The sequence below is a fragment of the Xiphophorus couchianus genome, chromosome 2 (assembly GCF_001444195.1).
Source record: "Xiphophorus couchianus chromosome 2, X_couchianus-1.0, whole genome shotgun sequence".
Lineage (NCBI taxonomy): Eukaryota > Metazoa > Chordata > Actinopteri > Cyprinodontiformes > Poeciliidae > Xiphophorus > Xiphophorus couchianus.
Window position 1 is genome coordinate 16,379,470 of NC_040229.1, and position 13,704 is coordinate 16,393,173.

The window sequence follows — 13,704 nt, forward strand, 5'->3', positions numbered from 1 at the left end:
AAAACAACTCCATCAATCAGCTGCTCTCACACATTTGTCCCTACTCATCAAGGTGCCAAAAACAGCCTTTTCTTGTTGAGGCAGAATTAAATCCCATTCTTCCATACAAGACAATGTTTTGTAATAAATTCCAGGCTTTCGCCATGCACTCCTCCTCCCCATCCACATACTTTATGCACCATCACCATCTGTGTCCATTTAAAATGAAGAGACTTGACCAGCTAGTGATCTGTTGTGTCCATTCTAAATCTGTGCCCAACATGTTGGCCCCGGTGAGTGTCTCTGTGGGAGCGTCAAACGTGTTTGTGTGCAAGTTTTCATGTGTGTCAATGATGCGGCAGTGTGTGCCATGAAGGAAAAGTGGCTATATCTCTGCTGCCTCACACAGGACAAAGGCTGCAACTGCATGCCTTCTCACAGTCTCCATCACACCAAACGCACGCTTAAGACTGAATCTTGCACAAGCTGTTCTCTGTTGTCCTTCTCTATCCCTCATGAAAGCTGATAACAGTGGCAGGGTATCAGCTGCGTGTTCAGTTGCACGTGCTTTGCATGCACTCACTAACACACTGGCAGACTCCAGACCCCATGCTGAGAAGGTGGGGAATGAATAAATGGATCACACTGACACGTTTTCTCCATGCATTCACAGTTAGGTCACAGCTGTATCACAAATGTTATAGAAATAAATGGTAAACAAAAGAGAAAAAGGCAAAGGAAAACAGAATGATATGAGTATAAAAATGTGGCAATCACCTTGACAGCTTTGCAAGGTGGTTGGTTTTGACAGCTTTAAAAATGATATAAAACTGAAGAAAAGAAATTGTGTGCTATTTTCCATGAAATACCTGCCGTGGTATATGGAGGAGATTGGTATCTAAAGGCGTACTGCAGTTAAACACAGCCTGCCATCAGTTTGAACATCCTGCTGTCTGAACCGCCTGTGGTGGGCTGAATATTATATTCAGCAACTTAGCATTATTTTTTGATTCTGCACTGGTTTAAGATTCAACATCTATAGAAAGAAATATTCCCCCTGTGGAATGATGAAATTTTCAAAAATAATTTCTGAACTTGTTTCCAACTACTTTCCTAACTACAGAGTCTAAAAGCTTAAAATGCCTTTTCTATTTATGCTGTCTGTCTGTCTATCACTTGGGGTTTGAGTTTTGTTAGTTTTGTAGATTTTTACATCTGTGTTATTATATATTTTGTTTCATCTTCAGAGTTTGTTCATGTTTATTGTTTTCTCTCGTTTCATTGATTTCAGTGTTTCCTTTGTATTCATTCTGCATCAGTTAGGTATTTTCTTTTAGTTCTACATACTCATGCTCCCCATAAAGCTGTTACTGATGCATTTAATTAATTAGCCACTTCACACTGGTTTCTTCTGTTGCACATCGTCGTGGTTCTTTAGTATCCTGTACTATACCGGTTTCCTTTCTGTGTCCGAATCAACTGATATAGTGCGGTATCCCATTGACATAAACATTGTGATTTGTCTGTATTTGGGGGGTCTGTCAGACTGTGATGATTTTATTTGACTTTTCTTTTTTTAGAAACTTACCTATTTACTTCATTACAAAAGATAAGCAAACTATTTCTCATAATCTCTTGACAGAACCTCACATTATTAGAAATTAGAATTAGAAAACAGAATTAGAAATTGAAACATAGGTCAATCTCCTTAAAGAAAATATGCATGCAGTGCTGTAGGAATTACAATGCACTCTTCCTAAACCTCTCATGTCATTCCTGGCAATTGGGCTACAAATTCTCATCCATATCACAACAAATATTCACTCTTCCAGTGAAGTAGAAAGAATCTGTTAGAGAGTCATATCCAGGCTTTACGGGCATCTGCAGTGAAGTGATCATGCAGTGCATCCATGGGACCCAGAACTGACATCTGGGTATGTGGCTGGCAAATGGGGGTCATATGCTTTCCATCTCCATTCTGAGAAAAAATCCTCAACAGGTTTGAGGAATAGATAATTGTTTAAAAGAAACTCCATTGACATCATGTTAAAGGTCACAAGCCATTGCCAAATGATGCTGGAAAAAAGGAAATTGGCATAACCCTAACCCTTACCCCTTCTTCTGCCTCTAACATCATGTTGTGCTCTGGCTACATCTGGCTGAGCTAATGGTGCACATGTTTATCTTTGTTAGAAAAAGTCAGGATTCACATAGAAGCAGCTTACCAATTCAGGACAGATTCAGAAAAAATGTCTTATGGAAATGCATGTAAATATACTTGACATATTATGACAACTTGTTCAATCATTTTGCATAGTTAAGACTTATGCAACTAAGTTATGTTTACATGTTGTGGAGCTTGAGAATATTCAACAGAAATCCATTATAATACATTTTGATCAGCATCACATAAACAATTGAAAATGTAGGAAAAAGCAGAGAAATGTACATAATCACTTGCATGGATTTACACAAGCATTTGCAATGTGTTCAACAGAATGAAAAGCAGCTTTTTTTATGCGCACAAGTGACACAATGATTTGAAAACTGAGCAAATAGTTTTGAGAATTTCATTTCAGATCTGAGCCAATGCGACTGACAAAAACTGTAACACAAGCACGCTTATCCTCAATAGAGTCACAAAAACAAACAGTTTTGAGAGAATATCAATTTCCTTTTCCTTCTTTACTGAACATCCTTGGGGTGTTCTAGCCGAGTATGCTGTTTTGTTGTGTTTGTTTACTTTTGTTTTTGAGGCCAACATTTCATCATCCATCACACTGTTAGAAAGAATATACAATCATTCTGTCCACTGCCAGAAAGAGATCTCCCTTCTATTTTTTCCATTGAATGATGCAACTTTATCAATATTTGCAAAACAGTGGGGGCAGTAGACGCTTGAACAAGAAATGATGTATGACACTGCCACAATATTGCTGAGATGTGAATTATATCTCCTAAGTGGATTGTGTTTTCTATTCTACTCAGCAGCTAAACAATGCAGGTAATTTGGACAGAATCTAGTTGTTGAGAGAAAAAAATAGGATTCCAGGATTTTCCATGCTGTTGGTCTTTTTGAGTTTTTACTATTCCTCTTAGAAAATTCTATTCTGCACCATTCTGTAAATGACCCAGCCTTTTATTTGTTTCAGTAATTTTTTTTGTCATTAGGTTATGCTGATTTTTATTGACTTAAAAGTTATATATATATATATATATATATATATATATATATATATATATATATATATATATATATATATATATATATATATATATATATTACTGTCCATTTTATAGAGTTCAAGATATTTTTTAATTATATGTTTAATGCAATGCTACAAATTATAACTTTAACAGACAAAACATTATTTATTCAACACCCAAGTGTTTAACTCTAGCAGTAGAAACAATACTTGTGAGGAATAGTTTTCATGTAGTAAACACACCAATTCACACACCATTTACATAATATGGGTAAGAGGTGCACATTATTAAAGACATTTTGAGGTCTTTTATAGAGAAAAAATCATTTCCATTCAAACATACAAACAATGCAATAGTGGTTCATAGATGCTCACAAATCAAACATAAGCATTATCCTTATATAATTATGTTATTTCCAATATATTGCAATACTGTACAAAACACATACAGTCTTCACACAGATTTATACATTTATTTTGTGCTTCTTTCTTTACATTTTTCAAGTAATAAAAGGTTTTGGGTCATGTCTATAAATATTAGTTTTCAACAACCAAGACCCTTTTAGGACTTAACCTGACAGGAGAAAGATATTTATGTTATTCCCCAGATATCTCTCCCTCTCATGTTTTGCTTCCATGCAAGGAAAATGGGCTAGAATTGCATATTCCTTGTGCTACTCACCATTCCTTAGGCAAAACCAGGCCCCAAAGTGGAAGGAAAACAATTTTGTAGGTAGTCTATTATCATACTGGCTCTAATTTTGTTTAACAAAATACTTTATTAGTTTATTTAACAGAATTAATGTGGATCACTGGGCTATTAGAACAGACTGTGCTTTCAAGGAATGGACAATCAGTTTATTCATGCAGATATAAAATGAACTTGGCTAGCCATTTGACTAAACACATTCTGTTTTTAGATCAGCTGGGTTGTGAGCTGCAAATATAATTGAGCTTCCCAGTACGCACTTAAAGAAATTATGCAAATTCTTGCTGCAAACACAGCTGCCCTGAGATTTCACAGAAACAAGATGTTTACCTTTTATTACTTCTAAATTATTGATCTTATTCAGCATAGTGCTAATATTTAAAGTCAATCCATTTGTTTTTCCCTCTTTCCCTACCCTTTCTTCTATCCTTCTTCTCAGATTAGATCCCAAAGTAGCTCCCCAAGTTCTCATCCTTACAAATGACTCACCATCCAACTGTGGAACTGCCTGAAGAATTTCTCCAGACAACAGGACTCTGAGTTGAACTGGAAGCCTGAGATGTAGTGAGGCAGACGTCTCAGACTCAAAGAGTTCACTGAATTAATAGAGAATTTGATCTCATGTTACAGGAAAGGTTTGGAAGGGTGCCTCAGCAAATACTCGTACAATACCCTGCAAACATATTCATACCCAAGGAAACTGTTTTATGTTTTCTGACATCATAATTGGTATTTATTCAGCTCCCTATTCATCTTTTGATGCAATTGCAATTGAAACGTTTTTGGAGGTAAGTTTCAGTTTTGGACATTTGGATACAATTTGTTTGGCCCGACAATGTTGTTGGTTGTTACATATGCAAAAGCCACATTCGGTGGTGCATGTTTTTGAAAAATTGGGTTGTGAAAATAAGATTGCTTTATTCTGACTGGACAATTTGGGATTTCATTACACATTGAAATGGAATTAATGTTTTTGGAGTTTAGATGAAGGTGCTACTAGACCTACTTCCATAATAGACCGAACAGTACTCTGCAACATATCCATTGCTTGAGTTTCTTATTTAAGAACCTAACCATGTTGTAAAATGTTCCACAACTTTATTTCTGGCTTGTCTTTTGTGTTCCTTGGGCTTTGTTCTATGTTCTCTAGAATACATCTGAGTCCTTCACAAAAAACAGATTAAATCTCTCTCTCACACACACACACACACACACCGTTGCACTGATTCACTAATTAATTGACTTTTTGAAGAAATCCGCTGCACTAGATTTTATGTAGGAGTATGAAGTATTACATTTCACATGTTTATTAAAAAAAAAAAGATTTCAAGAATATACATGTCTTTCTATCCACTTCTCACATAGAGCTACTTTGGAAAAGTTCTAGGGTCTGAATCAAGGAAAAACCTTGATTGCAACAAAAGAAGCTAAAGCAGAAGAATTAAGAACCACATAAGAAATTAAGTTATGTAAATTTGACATTAAATACAATGCAGTCACGACTTACACAGAGATGTATATACACAATTAAATCTGTTCTGGTGTTTAAACATCCTGGTAAACATTGTGTATTGGTAAGTTCAAATACTGTTTGTTTTATGACCAAACTGACTAATTACATAAACATAACCAACCCGTCCCTTTTTGCTTCATGTGACTTGTACTACCACTACTGGTAGAGCTGTTTCTTGCTTAGAAAACATTCCTTTACCTGAAAGCACTGTATGACATTGGGTCTCTGGTATTGAAAATACCAGCACCTCACATGTGAGTCTTCTGGGAGTTTCTCTCTACTATGTGCTGTGGGTGTTTGATCATGTTCCCCACTGAATCAGCATCATGCTCCCTGGAAACCTTCAGAGAGACACTCGATAAGTCAAACACAGCCCCAGCAAATGAAAAGGTAGAGCAATTTTATGTCCCTAGCCCAACATGCACTGGGAATTGTAGTTTGGATTTTCAGTCTAGAAAAGCCGGTGTGTGAGGAGGGGTGTGTTTGTGTGTTAAAGACGATGCAAGCGCAGCAGATTCCAGCCTTCACAGACTATTGGTTTGAACAACAGCATTACCCTCCTCTTTAATATCTTAAGTTAATGTGAGTCTCAGGCTAATTGAAAATGAACCAATGTGTTTCTCCCTGCAGTGCCTTTATAACGCTGTTAAAGAGACACACACACCCTTTTACAAACATCAATGAGCTCCAGTTGTATGCAACGAACGCTTGCTCCTTTGATCAAAGTCTTTATCAATAGATTCTTTGGTGTATGGGAACTTCACAAGGTGAAGTAATGGGACTATTAGTCCTTGCCAAAATGTAACAGCTGATAAATCAGGAATATGTGCAGATGAAACCTCACATAAAGCTAGTGCATAGCCAGTGTTTTGGGTGGCAGTGATTTACAGCCGGCTGAGATAAACTGCTTACCGTCAGGAGCTGTAATGGATGCCAGCATCTGCTCTTAATTTCTGAGACTGGGGACAGATATCGCTGCTGTTATTTTCTCCCACGGCAATTTTGCTGATGCCTCCCTAGGTACCCCACTGCGCTACATTTGAACCATAGTGGGGCAAAATGCCGCAATTAAAATGCGAGTCCTGGAATTGATCACAAAGACAGGCAATTTGAGCAACATAAACAATGTAATACACACAATGTTACAGTTGCTGCTGCTGTGGGGTTTTATAATGAATCTGCAGAGTTATAAGTTGAGAGGGGAAAAACATAATTGAAAAATGTGAGACAAAACAATGACAATGACAGCAGTTGATTACTATACTTTACATATAGTTGACAAAGCTAACTATGTGGTGTTAATTTGACAAAAACACCATATACCACAGTCACAGAGAAACTTCACCTTGGCATCAGTTTAGTTTTTTGAAAGGTTTTTGTTAGGGTGAATGACAATACAAACAGTTCTAAATGCCAGTCAGTTTTGCCCCCAAATCTGCCAGAATGCAAAATGTTGAGCAAGATTTTACTTTTCATTGTCATATTAAGTGATTTATTGTGAGAAAACTGAAAATGTCAGTGGTCTGCTGAATCAAGACCTAAATTAGAAAATCTGTTGAGAGGTCTGCAGACAGCAATCTTTACAATCTGATTGATTAAATTAGGTAAAGTGTGTAAATATTGTGAAATCAAGATGTGAGTCTGACTGCTGAAATAAGACCAAAAGGTATGTTATCTTAGTATAAGATTAATGGTATGCACACTTCATTTATTATTCATCCTCTACCTATTTGTATATCAGTTTAAATGTGTGGCGTGTCTTGGTTTTGGACAAGAATTATAACAAAAAACATGAAAATATGAACAGTTGGTAACTGAAATAACAAGCTCACATTTACCAAAAAAAGTACTGCACCTTTAATGCCATTTTCAATGATTCATTGTTACATCATAAAAAGCCTTGCATAAATCAAATTATAATTTCTGAAAATCAACTGGGACAGGTTGGCCACCAGACCATGTTTCTTCCTGCCACCTGCTGTATATGGAGCCCATTGCAGCCTCTTCTGGTAAGAACTGCTGTGAAATTATTCAGCCCTCCTCTGCTCTCATCGATTGTAGATCTTTGACAGTCAAATAAAATGCAGTTTCAATCAGACTGCAGAAGAGAACAGAGTGTGTAGCATATTTTATCCACCTTCCTTTGGCCTGTTTATAAAGGAACAGAAGGCAAATAATGAAAGAGAGTGATAATGCAAATAAATTAAAATATGCATTCAGGTGAAGTTCATTGGTCAGATAAAAGCACCTTTTAAAAACAACAACCATTAAGCATATGTCAGATATACTTTTCATTAAGCACACATCTCTGTATTATTTTTTTTCAATGGTTTGATATAATGCTGTAATTTTAAATGTCATGTTGTGGGAAACCATCATAGGTAACAAAAATAAGGGCTTTCAGACAATTCAATATGTTTCACATCTTGATCAAGTTACTAAACTAAATGAACTTTTCAGTGATATTCTAATTTATTGAATGGGTCAGTACATTTTACCATTTCCAATACTCCAAATCCCAGATGTGATACTAAACTGTTTGCAAGTGAAAACGACTTCTCTGCCATCTGATGCAATGTTGATGAAACTGTTTTCACTCTTTCAAGTAGCTCTGTTAAATAACCAGTAGATGGCATCAGTAGTATACAATTGATAATCAAAGACATTCATTGATATAGATTCCCAAATGGACCCAATAAAATAAAATTAAAATAAGTCATAAAACTGATAATTCTGCAAAGGAGTCATTAATAGATTTACTGTATTTTTTAAATTACTTTACAGTTATTTTCACGACCAGTTATTTTAAGAAGGCAGCAGTTAAATAATTTATCTTGTATGACAGCTAGTAGTCAAGACAAAAGGTCAGTTTTACTATGATGTTAGGATGTCTATGTTGAGGCACAGTTATTGTTTAGAATATGCCCTGGAGTGTATAAATTATAAAATATACACTGACAATATTATGTATAGTTTTAAAATAACTTTAAATTTTAGGTAATATATGTTTAATATATTACAAATCATGTTTGTAATAAAAACATGATTTTATTTTCATAATGTGGCAACATAATTTAATTAATAATATATTTATGACATTTTGTTATTTCTGGTACTGCAGGATTTAACATGTAAACTCATATCAGTGAGTTTACAAGTGGCGGTATTAAATATTTAAATAATATAAATATCATCCCACGCTAAATGACAGATACCTGCTGCTCCATTTGCTTGGGCGAGGAGGTTTCAGTGAAGTTTACAAGGCCTTTGATTAATCTGTGTCAACGGGCATGTATTTTTATCTGCCATTTTCTCTGGTGTGGTTATTACTTTATTGTCAAACCTTTTGTATTAACATAGTGAGATTGTATTGTGCAATCTCACTTTCAACCTGCACCATGTTTTCATTAAAATATATTAAGATTCCAGTTGTATGGTCTTCTGCCAATCCTATGAAAAACACAATGCAGAAAATTACCTGAGATTCTGCAGTGCAGACCCACTCAAAAATGGACATAAGCTAGTTTCCCTATATATATATATATATATATATATATATATATATATATATATATGGTATATATATCTGTTGAGTGAGGTGTTGAATAAAATGACACTGGTAGCAAAAGATAAAATTTAATAATGTTTATTATTATTATTAATAATAATAATGTAAATGAGGATATGGTCTGCTGCAGAAAGTGATCGAAAATCTTTTTTTATATTTTTATATGGTTATCGCCATATATATTGCCTCCCCTCCCACACCCAGCCACTGCTGGCTGACCGCTCTTTTGCTATTTTTATCCCAGTGGTGCTGTTTCTGTTTCCCAGCCAGCCTACAGTGAGAGGAGCAGAGGTGCGGGCGTCTCTCATCACACCCACCTCTCTCGTTCTCCCCCCCTCTCCCTCTCTCTCACTTTCCAAAAATAGCCGTGAGTCGTGATCGGCTCGTCCTTGAGAGTGAAGCAGCGAGAGGGAGGACTGTATTATTGCTTAGAATCAGAGGAGGGGTTATGGATTGATACAAATAGTCGCCCCCGCCAAGCCAACCCCAGCACAGGCTTGAATTAATGTGTTGCTATTTTTGGGAGCCCCGTGTTTCCAGGGGAGACCTAATGACGCAATGACGTCAATGCGGGTCAATCGCAGACTGGAGGAATTGAGTGGCTTCCATTTGGAGCTTTTGCAGTATTTCCTGCAGAAAGGACGGAAACGAGTGCAAAAATCGAAGTGTATTTCCTCCCGAAAAACAAAACAAAACACGGAATAGAAAAGAAAAGGGAAAAAAGCCTTGAAAATAGGAAGTTAAAGTGAAAATGCTGAAGTGAAAATGATCCCGGTGCCATCACGTCGCCCCAATCCTTCGAGCATCTGCGATAGTAAAGGAGGTGTGTATTTATGGATGCTTTTTTTCCTCCAAATATATCCCTTTTCCACCACAGCGCATCTAAGGGATGATGCCTCTACCAGAGACTAGGCTTGTGGAATACTATTTTTGTGAGCATTTTTGTTTGTTGACTTGATCTGATGTACTACCATAGCAGCATCGACTGTTTTTTTTCTCTCTAAGTGTGATTTCCTTGTATTTTGTTGCTTTCCCTGCATAACGCTACTCTCTGCCACCAGCTATATTATAACGTTGTATTTTATTTGCATTATCATTTTCTCGTTCTCTCTTTCCCTCTCTCTCTCTCTCTCTCTCTCTTTGCACAGCCCCGACCTATTCCAAGCTCTCGCATCCAGACGCACAGAGGTAACGACCACCTTCGCCCTTGTCGCCAATCTTATAAAAATCTATTACACAGCTTTATGCCTGTTTGTGCTTGCTAAAATTGATCGATAGCGTTTTGACAGCAAATTGTTGATTGATTTTATATATTACGGTGAACGGAGTATCGGCTATTGTGGCTTAAGATTGTGCGCGTCATGGTTGTTCGCAGCTTGGCGACTTGCCGACGCGCACAACCAGACCGTCTGTGTTGAGTAGAGATGGTGTCTTTTTCAGAACTTTGAATATGCATGCAGACAATCATCTTCATGTCGGGGACTTTATCAGGTGTCTGTTTCAACTATTTACATTTGTCAGTGGGTAGTAAGCGAGGCTTCTGGCCAGGTGACGTGGGTGTAGGCAGGATGAATTGACAGTGCAACCCCTCTCTACAAGAAAAACCCCAGGAGAGATGCATGTTGAATGCAGAAAAAAAAAGAAATACTCTTACAGCTTTGTGTCTTTCACACACACACAACCATAATGTCGTGAGAGGAGGTGGAATGGGGGGGCTTGAGGGTGTGGGGTGCTCAAGGCGTTTACCGGCAGGGTCTGGTGTGCGCGTGTATGGGGTGTGTGTGCGTGTGTAAAAGGTTTTCAGAACCACGGACAGCTCACGTGAAGCTCATCTGGTGTGGTCAGCCTTTATACTGTCCGTACTGGCTGAAGCCTCATCCACAGTCCAGAAGACTCCCGTGCAAAAAATAACATATTGTCCTTGTTCTGATTTTGAACTTCCCAAACACAAGGTTATATTTTGCTCTTACCTGCAGACGTCACGTTTTGAGCTAAATTTGCTTCGCCATGGAGGATGTTAACAGTTGTGCGAGATACAATTAGGTGGACACTAGGACAAAGGAATTAAACTTTAAAATCATATGCATTTGGATAAAGTGCATTTGATCATGATTTTATACCAAGTAATCATCCAATGAGAATTGTGTTCTGTCATCTGGGATCCAGAAAACCTTTGAGCATCACTTGAATCAACATTTTGTGTAACTTCTACCAAAAAAAAAAAAAGAAAAATGACATCTCTCAGTTTGTGCATTTCAGATCTATTGTCTAAAGCAATTTAGTAGATTGTTTTAAAACTACTTCCCATGTAATTCCCTTAAGTATAAACAAAACAAGTATTTCTAAAAAGTAATCCGTTTAATTAGTGTTGTCTAAAAGGCAAAGCAATTGAAAACTAACAGACAGTTAGCAGCTGTAATTCCCTTTAGAGCTGCACAATTTACTTTAAGCATATCATCACAATATTATGGTGAACAAAGTTGGTTTATTAAAAGACTATTTTCCATGTATTTGTTGGCTTTATACAAATGTGAATTCACCCTTTATGTACATTTGATGGATAGAAACTATTCACTGTTGATGTCCACACCTTGCACAGATAATAGTTCCCCAGTCACAGGGAGCTGAAAGCTTATTAATGATAGATAAGAGAGTAGTTTTGAAAACATTTATTATAACCGATATCATCATTGCAAAATTGTACAATAATATTGACATCACAATTTTTTTTAAAATATTTTGTCAGCTCTCATTTTCTTGATTTCTATTTGTGGTGATTTGATGAGAGTATATGCTGATGTAGATTCTCAGTCATCCATCATATGTCAATCTCAAGTGCTTAACTACAAGTTTAGAACTGAAGATGTCTTTTGAACAGGATGTGAAAAATCTTCAGGAAACAAGAGATGTCTGTTTGTTTTCTGCTGTATTTTCTGCCTGTTAATCAGACAGGCAAACATGTCCTTTTGGATGTGTGCTGAGGGTTGAATGTTTTCCAGTAGGCTATAAGCCTAAATACTGCAGTGTAAAGCTACATTTATTAGAAGACCTTAACCTTGTGATTTTAGACTCAATAATGTGTTTTAAACATGAATATATTTCTCACGTGTTCTTTTTAATATTTTTTCTAAAACATAGTGTGGAACAGTTCTCCAAATATATGGTCATATTCCATGTAATCTCTGCAAATAAATGAATAAGTAATAGCACATGCACCATGAAGAAATCATGTTCTCACTGAAAATGAACTCACTCACTTCAGTAGATAAAGGCCAATATGAGCATGCATACAGAGCAACCTCCAAATATAGCGGCTTTCATGCTCTATAATCTCAAAAGAAGGTTTTAATGTGAACTTCACTTTGCTCAAGTTCATCATCGTTTGTAGAATTTAATAAACAAATTAATTAGCAACCCATGACTTTCTGATTTCATAATAGAGCCCTAATACGTTAGGTCACTCTTCAAAATAGGAATGAAAAATGAGCATGTCTTTTACGTAAGAAGAATTTCTGTTGATCTTTATAAATCAGAAAAGAAAGATTACGTAAAATAGTTGCATATACTTGCCTAAATCTTCATGCACAGAGATTAATAAATGCTTTTTAACATATATATTGAAAAAAGTGAAACAAAAATTGAGTTGATCATTATACTGTTAGTTTACACCTTTAAGCTGAATTTGTAACTTTGTTTGTTGCAGACGCTGGTCCAATGAGTCGATGATGGTGGTGGTGGTTATGATTTCATCAGAGGAAATAATGTTCTTTTCAGGTCTTTTTGCGGTCTGGGCTTGCTGTTGGATGTCTGTCCAGGAAGCCCTTACCCCAAAAAGCATCTGCAGGGGATCCTTACGACAAAACAGTTTACATGCAACTTTGCTTTTGAAGCTTGATCTCACACTGTGCTTGCATGTTTTTATAAAAGTGTGAGTTTTTTTTTCTTTCCTTACTGAGCACAGCTAAACTTTACTAATGTAATTATGGAATGGATAATTTGATCCACATTACTTGGCAAAGAAAAACAGCCATGCTTGGGACTGAGTTACAAACTTGCTAACAATTATCCTGATTTTTGCTTTTGTATTCTCTTAAAATAATAATTCTGATTAAATTTATTTTAAAAATCAGGAATAACTTCTTGTTCTGCAACTGAGAATGGGAATGTGTCTTCAAAAGTGTGTTTGACATCACATAACTTGTCCAGAAGGTGGCAGCATTGCTAAGGATTTTTGAAAGTTAATTAATTCCAGCAGTAGTAGTGTGCAGATTTAAAATTAAATTAAACATTCCATCAGAGTTGCAATTATAGTTTTTAAAATTAAAATGAACAGTTCAAGTGTAAGATATTTATATTGTTATAAAAATATTCTGTTAGTGGAATTTTCCATAACAGTTAGCTATTAGAAAACTGGAACTGTCCTGAAAGCCACTGGCCAGCATTTCTCCTCTGTTGTTAGACAACAGTTAGTCAATAATATCAAACTGAAAGTTTCCAACCTCACAAACCACTTCCCTGGAAATTGATCATTTCCTTGCCATTGCTCAGTTCTTTGGAAACAGAAAAAATCCCAACTTCTATTGTGCAATATAAGAGAAATGAATGTGTAAAAGGGAAAAATGTTTTGAAGAATTCACAACTATTAGACTGTTTGTTTTGTTTGTTTCTGTTTTTTGTTGTTGTTTGTTTTGATTTTTTTCCGGAACCTGGACTTTTAATATTTAAAATA